Source organism: Atractosteus spatula, assembly GCF_055471065.1.
Source record: "Atractosteus spatula isolate fAtrSpa1 chromosome 10 unlocalized genomic scaffold, fAtrSpa1.hap1 SUPER_10_unloc_15, whole genome shotgun sequence".
In the NCBI taxonomy this organism is placed as follows: Eukaryota; Metazoa; Chordata; class Actinopteri; order Semionotiformes; family Lepisosteidae; genus Atractosteus; species Atractosteus spatula.
Genome location: NW_028296618.1, coordinates 52,432 through 62,742, shown reverse-complemented (window position 1 = coordinate 62,742; position 10,311 = coordinate 52,432). Strand labels below are relative to the sequence as shown.

Below are 10,311 nucleotides of genomic sequence, written 5' to 3'. Positions count from 1 at the left end.
GGAGTCAAGAAACTAATACACAGCGCCACCAGATTTGATAACGCTATAAAAACGCTATAAAATAATGTGACTAGGCACAGAACAAGTTTACAGCACAGTACAATAATAAATGCTGACCATGACTTTAGAAGCATAAATTACCTTACACTCAATTTAAACACAAGCTGTCTTTAGCCCTCTAAGCTGGTTCATACAGAAACGTAGAGATCCAGGCTCAGAACACACAGCTTCATTAGCGAATACATATGCAGAACTAGAGAAGATGTTTTACAGAGGATGGATTTTTAGAAACATCCCATCAGTGACATCACTGAAGTCAACTCCTAGGTACTGTAACTGTCGTGTGGATAGTTTCACAAGAATCAGACAAAGGTTTAAGCATCGCTTGTTCTAGATAAAACTGCAAAAAAAAAAACAACAACCCATAATGTACTTCTTTGCGGCTCTGTTTGCCCAAATCATATATTCTCATCGTGAAATTTAGAAAATAATATTATGTAACCAAAATCCGCAATATGGAAACAGAACCTGTGTAATTGTTGATAGATGATGTACTCGTAACATTTTTACAAGACGAACTACAACATTTAAAAAATGACTTGTATGTACTTGATATCTCTAATCAATCCACGGCGACATTGTTAAAGCAGAGTCCCAGCACAAAACGAAACTAAAACGCCCTGGGCATATCGTTTCGCGCTTCTTATTAGTTTCTCAAAAGTAATTTGACCGTATGAAATGCATAATATAAACCTAGAAACATATACGTGAGCAGTATTTACGTACTGTAGTATCGGTGTTAAGACATACCTCTCAAATACTGTAAATCAAGTTAAAAATATCTCAAGACCGATTCTGGTCATAATGAAACCATGTTTCGTGTATGTTTTCTTTAAAGTACCGAGACCAGCCATATACTGTATGTTTATGTTCCAAAATTAATATCGTTTATGGCCTTCACACGCGTTGCAGTATGCTCCTATTCTTTTTATGCTCAGCTACTAAGATTTCCCTTCAGTGGTAAAATTAGATATGAATATTCAATACTTAAACGGGCACAGTTAAGACATTAAATATACATATACATACTGTACAGTATACAGTACAGTTTTTATACGGTAATATGTTAATGTTCCTAAATCAATCTCTTTTATGAGCATGTGAAAGGCATGGTGAATCGATTCTCAAAAATTACTGTACTTTGCATGATTGGAAACAAATGCGTGATTGTGAAATGCTGTGGTGTTATTTTTACAAAGACGGTCAATGAAAGAAAGAATGTTGACCAGGGCAATACTTTGAGTTTACACTTACAGCTTGTCCAAGGTCATTCATTATTAATACTATTAGTAATATCTCCGTTAAAGACTTTGATGGCCACAGCTCAAACATGAGAGGTTGAGCTTTATTAGCTCCACCTTGCGGAAATTCCGGATACTATTATTTTGCTTGTCGTATTATAGGAGAATTTACGGTAACTAGTGGTATTTACCGGTAACTCGCGGTATTTACCGGTAACTTGAGGTAGACTGCGTACAGCGTACCGGAAAATAATGCGGTATTGCCCGCGCATTTTGAATGGCTGCATCTGTAGCTTGTTGTTAAGTAATTACCACCCTGAAGATGTTTACGTGCTCCGTCAGTCTCCTCATGTGTGTGTATATTCTGTGTTTGGTTTTGTGTGGTTGATAAAGAATAAAGCTATCGCTTGGTTCATTTATCTCATCTCCATTGGTCCTTTGTCCTGAGAAGAACCTGTAAACGCTACATTGGTGTCAGAAGCGGGCAGGATGAACAAACCGTGGCAGACATTAACCGATTCTGTCAAGCGCTGGCTGACTCTAAAAGAGACAGAACCCACCGGCAGCGCACATATGGAGCCTGAGCAGCTCCTGGGTGCGACAGGTGGCCACAGCCCTTACCAGGGCTACTCAGTAGTGGTTCTGCCGGTAGAATTGGGGCAACTGGCTGCTACTCCTGGCCAGCGGATACCCCAGAGAGAAGATACCCTCCCTGCCGGAGCCGACCAGCGATTCCCACACTCATCAGCGCAGGTGCGACCCGGTCTCTACGACTGGGAAGCACCTTGGGAAACCTAAGGCAGTTCCAGCTCGCGGCCCGAACGAATGGCTGGAACCGGGCAGAGATGGCCAGCCACCTGGCTGTGGCGCTGGAAGGAGCAGCCTGCCAGCTGCTCCTGGATGTCCCGGAGGAGGACAGAGGAGAATATGCAGCACTGGCAGCAGCTCTCCGGCTGGAGGTGGAGGAGGCGCCTGACCTGATGCGGGAGAGGCCGGCCCTACGGCGGCGCCGACCAGGAGAGCGACTGGGCTCGGTCGCCGCTGATGTCATGTTCCTCGCCCGCCAAGGATACCCAGCTTTCCCCCAGGAGGCGCAGCAGGAGATGGCTCTCCAGGCCTTTCTCAAGGCCCTCTCACCTGAGGAGCTGCGGCGCCACGTACAGCTGGCCGCGCCAGCCTCGCTGGGGCAGGCCTTGGCCCTTGCTACATGGGCTGAGGCCGTATTTGGGGTGGCTGGAAGCACCAGCAGATGCAGTGCGCCCTGCCAGCTGACCAACGGTTTTGGTTTTACCAAGGCTGTGGGAAGAGGGGACACCGAGCCCGGGACTGCCGGGCCCCAAAGCCTCGCACAATTACATCGGCATCGGAAAACGGGAACGGGGCGGCTCAGCGCGGGGACGGCCGCCATTGGAACACCTCAACCCCAGCTCCGGAGAGCGCTGTGAAGACCGGCGCCCTGCACGCCACTGTGGGGCGAGTCAGCTGTAGCCAGGGCCTGTACCTCCACTGCCGAATCGAGGACCAACCCTGCCTGGCCCTGCTCGACACCGGTTCATCGGTAACCCTACTCCGGCCTGGCGTCCTCCCCGACACCGAGGGCACCAACCCCCCAGGATGGGAGGCCTCCGGCCTGCAGCTGAAGACCGTGATGGGACAGCTTGCTGCAGTCCAGGGGAAACAGGTGCTTGCCTTCCGTCTGGGTACAGTGACGGTGCGCCACCCCTGCTACGATTGATCAACGATTGATGCCCCATCAAACATTTTGTAATATCCCCGGAAGTTCATACTTTAGAAACCTGATTCGTGGCTTAAATTCAAGGTAAACAGTATTCCCCACTTCCCTTCGATAGCTCAGTTGGTAGAGCGGAGGACTGTAGTGGAAATGGTGAGGCATCCTTAGGTTGCTGGTTTGACTCCAGCTCGAAGAAAGGTGCTTCTTGTGAACTTTAATCAAACAGTTAAAATAGCAAATCTTTTTCACTCAGACGTTGATCAAAAGGTCAATAAACCACGAAGCAGAGGCTCTTGTTCCGAATTAAACTCCCGTCTGAATGTCTTGTTTTGGCCAAAATCTGATCTTTGAATTAAGGGAGTACTCTGTCTGCTTTGTAATTCAAAAGTATATACAAATGTCACGTTTTTTTTTTGTAGATATAAAGGTGTTCTCTGTTTTCAAAGGAAAGGATATGTACTTAATTGGCTTTATGATTTGGTATTGATTTTGTATCGTTATATTATTAAGTTTGTGTTTTTTGTGTTTTTAACGTACAAAGGCAAACAAGGCACACATCTGTTTATACCAGCGGTGAATTGTACGTTTTTATTTACAAGCTACTCTGCACTTTTGGGAGTATAACAGGTTCGATATAAAGTGGCAAAAATATAAAAAGGGAAAATACCCCAGTCTGCGTGTAAAGCCCTCACTGTGACTGTTGTTTTATTGTTAAATTCGGCGTACTGTGCACGAAATGTTGCAGAAACACAATCTGATATTTTAATAATCATTATTTTAATAATTTGATAAGTATGAGGCCCCGGATCCAAATATTCAGTTCTGTTTTTTTTAAGTGATATCTTCCCTTCCTCTCGTGGAAATCACACGATGTGAGCAATTGTTTTTTGTTCTTTTTTTTTTCACGTTGTGATCCGAAGAGCCTCAGACGCCCAGTCTGACAGTAACCAAACCAGAATGGATTCTGCTGGGAGCCGGACTGAGAGTACCATCTACAGCTACTGGATGGTACTCTGCGTCCTGCTGCTCCAGCAATTATTTTGACGAAAGACAGATTACTTGTGCGCTTTTAACCTTCTCGCAGCTACAGGCGAGATATGAAGGCACGTGCTGGTACACCTTCTCTAACTTTCACAATCGCGATAAACTTTCTTTTTAAAAGACCTTTGAAAAACTAGATATAGATATAGATAAAGATAAAACTAGATAAAAAACATGAGCTTTTTTGGTTTTTACATTAATCGATTTTAAATCAAATTTGATCTTTTTACATTGTATTTTACATTGAAAAAAGCGTGCATACCTAATCCACCAACAGACAGAGCAATATTTTATGTTGCCTTCCGGAGCTTTCAGCGTGTGATGGATTTGTATGGGCGTCTGTATGATACCACTACAGCACTGGCGCAGGTGCAAAATCCACTTTTTGGACCGAATGGACCGAATGGACCGAAGCACAGGAGCCAATATAAGAGAAAACGACAGGTGTTTAAACAGAGTATGTCCCAATGTCTGCGACAACGCATTGTGATTTTGTATAAACGCAAATGGTTTATCATTTAAAAGCCAACATCATTCTTTTTATCCCTGGCGCTAATACCCTACCACACATGCGAGCTGTTGTGTGAAAGAAAATTCATATGTGCGTAGGAAGGCAGAATAAAATCCAGAACTGTATTGGTGATATAGATAAACAGGGCTCATGTTCACAATAAAACTTTATTGTATAAAACGTTAAAATTCGTAAATATTTGTTTTAATCATGCAAAGTGTCTGTTAAACCATTCATGAAGGATTCTTAGACAGAAAAACACACCATTATATGAGAAAATATATTTACTATATGTGCATTTAACTTACTTTTTAACAATTTTAGTTTCAAGGTCAATGAAAATTGTTGCCCTGGTTTTTTGTCATAAATACACAAGCTTGTTATGTCTTGTGTCAGAAATAAACTGCATGAAATTTGCTAAAGCAACAAAACGTAAGTGCGACAAAGAAGACAAACATTTGCGTTCATAGTGCAATGTTTTCTCGAGCCTTTAAAATTACTTTAAACGCAATTTGTTTTTTCTCTGTAGCTCTAAGGCTTTGTCATTTAGGTGTGCTGTTTTTTTTTTTACATGTTGAAAAAAAGTCGCTAAATCATACGAAACATAAAAACTCCAATTGTAAACAATTGACCATTCATATTCCTGAATTTTAAACCTATGGAGTATTTATACCTTGTCTTTGTATTTGTGCATATTACAGAGCTCCTTTTCAAAAGCTGTCAGTATAGAATAGTGCTTAGGTTTCCTGTTTTTTTTACCCAGGTGGTCCAGATAAGACTCTTGGTATAGGAGCGCGTCTGTGTTGCCTTCTGGATTTCAAATGAGCAGCTCAGTGCAGAAAAGAACCCTGTAGATCAGCATGTACATTTGCATGGACAGTAGATTTTTCAGAAAGTGTAATTGGATTATAGCACGTGCCCCTGACGATGTTGTTGATACATCATATGTGCTCTTTTTTGTATTATATGTATTTTTGTTGTTCAAATAAAAAAATATAAAAAAAAACTTTCAGGATGCTTGCTGCTGTAAAAATAAAATGACATCAAGGGCGCTGTACGCAGAGGTCTGAAACCTGCTCCACTTTATCCAAGAACTTTATCCAGAGGTGTTAAAGAAAATTGATTTATTTTCCTGACTGCAATGTATGGTGAAGCATAAAATCTAGCTGCATAAATCTCTATTACGTGTCATTTATGAAGGCGTTTCAAATAGCAGCCAGTGAAGGATTAACGTTTTTGGAGCATGTATTATATTCTAAATACTCTTACTTAAATAAGCTTAAATTCGCATGCTGTTATTTAGACATCGCAAACCAGTCTGACCTCATACAACATTCTGTGCCCGCTGAGTAGATCTTAAAGCAGCTACAGCCAGAGTAGCAGTAATGGCAACACAGTGCTTGGAGTTCAGCTTTTCTTATTTCTTCTGCGGAACCACTGGTATCGGAATATACTGATCCGCATAAGAAGCGCTACCGGTTTCAGATAGTTTTTATTGAGTGCTGCTCTAAACTTTACATTTGCTTAGACTTGTTTTCCCCATGAAAAAAAGACATTTCCCTAATTACATTTAACTTTTGTTTCCCTTATCATCAAGTAGAAATAAAACATATCATTCCATTTAAGAGCCACAGGCAGGATGGCTGGTGGTCCAAGGCGTTGCGTTCAGGTTGTAGCTTCCCCTAGAGATGTTTGTTCATTTCCCACTTCTGACAAAGAAGTTAGAGTGGAAACGGTAACATCCTTAAGTAAAAAACATTTCACATTTCATGTGTTTAATGTTAAGTGTCTTGGTGGTTGATGGCTCTTCTCTCTTGCAGGGTGATGGCAAAATTCTTGAGAGAGGGAGTCTCCTACGTAAGGCTGCTCTTCGTCAAGAGTGGAGACAACAGGAACAGACTTCAAACCGACATTAATTACTGAGAGCAGGCGAAAACGTCTTTTGAAATGAGGAAATGTCTGCTGACAGTAAACAGAGCTCACGGTGAGCTGCGGACAAGCGCTCCTCGTTAGTACAGTGCTGAGTACCCCTGCTTGTTGCGCGGGAGACCGGGGTACGTTTCTGTGACAGGGCGCTGTTTTTTTTTTAATAGATGAATCATATTCAAATGTTAAACAACTGAGCAGCATATTGCTGTAGACCAGGATGGCCGAGTGGTTAAGGCGTTGGACTTAAGATCCAATGGACGAAAGTCCACGTGGGTTCGATCCCCACTCCTGGTAGTGTCGTACTAAGTTTGAAGTGACAGAACACTTTGATGATTTACACTCTATTTAAATATGAATTTACTAAATTTCAGTTCAGTTCTCTTCACTCCCACTCCCTGGCATAACTGAACTCTCACTATCGCATATTGAAGGCTTTACATCCATTAGCTGTGATGCAGCTCCCAATAAAGATGGAATCAAACAGTTTGTTCTGTCTCGCATGGTGATCCTCTTCTCGATCCAAATGAAATGTTTAATATGATGCCTCGAGAAAAAAAAGGAGTGAATTTCCGCCTGTAATGATTGATGCCCCCTCAAACATTTTGTAACATCCCCGGAAGTTTATACAGTAGAATCCTGGTTTGTGGCTTAAATTCAAGGTAAACAAGACTAAGGAAACGAGTTGGAAACTTGATGTCGAATTAATCACCCGGAATATTTCACTACATTGGGCAATATGTGCCAGAGAGGAGCACTTTAGATCCCTTCGATAGCTCAGTTGGTAGCGTGGCGGACTGTATTAAAAACAGTTAGGAATCCTCAAGTCGCTGTTTTCACTCCAGCTCGAAGGAAGGTGCTTTTGTGAACTTTAATCAAAGAGTTAAAATAGCGAATCTTTTTCGCTCAGACGTTGATCAAAAGCTCAATAAACGATGAAGCAGAGGCTCTTGTTCCGAATTCAGCTAACATCTAATTGTCTTGTTTTGGCCAAGATCTGATCTTTGAATTAAGGGACTACTCTGTCTGATTTGTAATTCAAAAGTATATACAAATGTCACTGTTTTCAAAGGATAGGTACTTAATTGGCTTTATAATTTGGTATTGATTTTGTATCGTTATATTATTAGGTTTGTGCTTTCTGTGTTTTTATCATATTGTGAACTTCTTTTTTAAACAAATGCTTACAAAGGCAAACACAGCACACATCTGTTTATACCAGCGATGAATTGTACATTTTTATTAAGTACAATCTACTGTATTTTTAGAAAAAATGGCGTACTGTGCACGATATGTTGCAGAAACACAACCTGATATTTTCATAATTATTATTTTAATCATTTGACAAGTATGAGGTCCCGGATCCAAATCTTCAGTGCTGATTTTTTTTTGTGATATCTTCTCTTCCTCTCGTGGAAATCACAAGATGTGAGCAAATGTTTTTTGTTCTTTTTTTTTCACGTTGCGATCCAAAGAGCCTCAGACGCACAGTCTGACAGTAACCAAACCAGAATGGATTCTGCTGGGAGCCGGACTGAGCTCATTCTCACTCCCTGTGCTGAAAACAGAATTATCTCTTCCCCGAACATCGTCTACAGCTGCTAGATATTGCTCTGCGTCCTACTGCTCCAGCAATTCCTTTGACCAAAGACAGATCACTTGTGCGCTTTTAACCTTCTTGCAGCTACAGGCTCTTTGATGGTTCATGCTGATCATTGTGGATCCAAAAGAAAATTTTAAAGCTGATACATTTTCGATTGTAATTTGCATCTAGCTACAACGTCCCTGGAAAAGAGATTGTATTAGTTGCGTGCAATCGGTATCTTTTACTTGACGTATGGTAGTAGAAATAGTTTGAATAATGTTTTCTAAAGAAGATTGTATTGCCAGGACCTGCCTTTAGCGCTCAGTAGCGATTTCGCTGTTGATATAGATGGAGAAGAAATGTAAGATGAATGGATGATCTAAGCTAAAATAGCCCTAACACCCCTCCTGTAGCAGTGTTTGTATTCATAGCAAGTAATATTCTTTTTCAAACCCGACCGTTGCTTTTGCATTAAGTGTTATGTAACCATTAGCGGTTTCGGTAGCTTCTGAAGAGCGCACTTTTCCAAACTGAAGCCTACTGTATAAGAACATTATTCAAGATGCACCATGGCCCAGAATCGTGCATCGGGACAAGGATTAACATCAATTGAAAGTACTCCCAAATAAAAGATTTGACCGAAAAATTAAAAGAGTAGGCAAGTATTAAAACAACACCATAACTTCCAAACTCTTTCCTGGTTCAGGCCATGTAAAATGACATCATCAGTGGAGTCATGCCGAGGTTGTGAGCTTAAGCCTCACCTGGAGCAGCCTGGTTTTCTGTCTTGACAGGTAAACAGTGTTTTGTGTTATTTGCTAAATGGAGAGAGGATTCTGTGTTAATTGTGCTCCTCCTGGAAGAGGTCAAGATGAGATGTTCACGAGGCTGGTGGTAAATATCCTATCCAGGAATATTTTTTGTTCTTTATCGGGGAATATCGAATATCCGGGCTGTATATCGGGGCTGTAGGGGGTCAGATCTATAGATGTAGTAAACACATTAGTGGAGACGGTGTGTGTGCTCTCTGTGAGAGAGCCTGGCGGGAAGAATAATCTGTGGTCTGGGAAGAAGAGACCCTCGTTGGAAGAGCGGCGCTCCTCACAGGAGAGAATGAAAAAAATCTTTTCCAGGGACGCTGATTTTTCTCTTTGGGGGAATTAAAAGCACTTGTGGCGAGTGACCTCGTGGCGCAACGGTAGCGTGTCTGACTCCAAATTAGAAAGTTGTGTGTTCAACTCACGTCGAGGTCAGCTGATATGTTTGCAGGTGCTGCTGGTGCCGAACCCGGAAATTACACCACGCAGTCGGGTTTTATCTGTACACCACTTAAGTAATCTGAATGAAATAACAGAGCAGTACAGAACACCCAGTCAGGAGCTTATGCAGCGAATCATCTTGAACACGACAAGAGAAAAGGTACACTGCCCAAAAAGCCTGATTTAAATCACAAAACCCCGGTAGAAGTCGAATCGACAATCTCATAAAACGAAATCAGACGCGTTATCCATTAAACCACTAGCCCGTCACATAAATGAATTGCACCATGGTGAGTTCTGCGCCGCTACTAGTAATACCCCACCCCCATCTTAAATTCTAAGTGAGAAACGTGTTTTCTACATTTTTGTCAGTTTTAAAACTAGGAGTATACGGCACTCTGCACAGTGTACGAAGTAAATTATTTTCGCAGTAATTAATTAATTTATTATATTTATTAATAAAATAATAAAATAAATTTACTTCGTACACTATGCAGAGTGCCGTATACTCCTAGTTGCGGCACACACGATATATACAGTAAAAAGCCTCAGGCACTGTGTTAGATGTGTTTTCGACGTTATATATGCGTTTATTAATGTCGTCAATTTTACGGTTGCAATTCGACGTTGATTATACGTCGCAACGACGTATATATACGTAAAGCCGTATTTTCGCTGTGAATATACCTATATTCGACGAATCACCGCCCACTGGGAATAGGTTTATTCCATGCTGAAAAGAGAAGAGAGAAAACATCACGTTTCAGCTGTGAAACCTTCTTCAGGTTTGTTTTCTCTCTTCTCTTTTCAGCATGGAATAAACCTACAGTATTACTTGTTCCTTTGCAGATTCGAATGCTGACGTAGCTACCCACCTGAATATATTAAACGTTTCATCTATATGATTAACATAATGTTCTCCTGAATAACTACTCGAAAGAAGCCGCAGCTCAGGT

At 41.5% G+C, this 10,311-nt stretch overlaps 3 non-coding genes across 3 annotated transcripts; all 3 read left to right on the top strand.

The window, feature by feature from the left end:
* The first annotated feature begins 3,141 nt into the window (after positions 1–3,141).
* trnay-gua (transfer RNA tyrosine (anticodon GUA)) lies at positions 3,142–3,229 on the top strand. The gene is given in 2 exon segments: positions 3,142–3,178; positions 3,194–3,229. It is a non-coding gene; the product is annotated as a tRNA-Tyr (tRNA).
* Positions 3,230–6,725: 3,496 nt separating this feature from the next.
* On the top strand, positions 6,726–6,808 carry trnal-uaa (transfer RNA leucine (anticodon UAA)). The gene has a single exon. It is a non-coding gene; the product is annotated as a tRNA-Leu (tRNA).
* Positions 6,809–9,277: 2,469 nt separating this feature from the next.
* On the top strand, positions 9,278–9,349 carry trnaw-cca (transfer RNA tryptophan (anticodon CCA)). Its single transcript has one exon. It is a non-coding gene; the product is annotated as a tRNA-Trp (tRNA).
* The last annotated feature ends 962 nt before the right edge of the window (positions 9,350–10,311 follow it).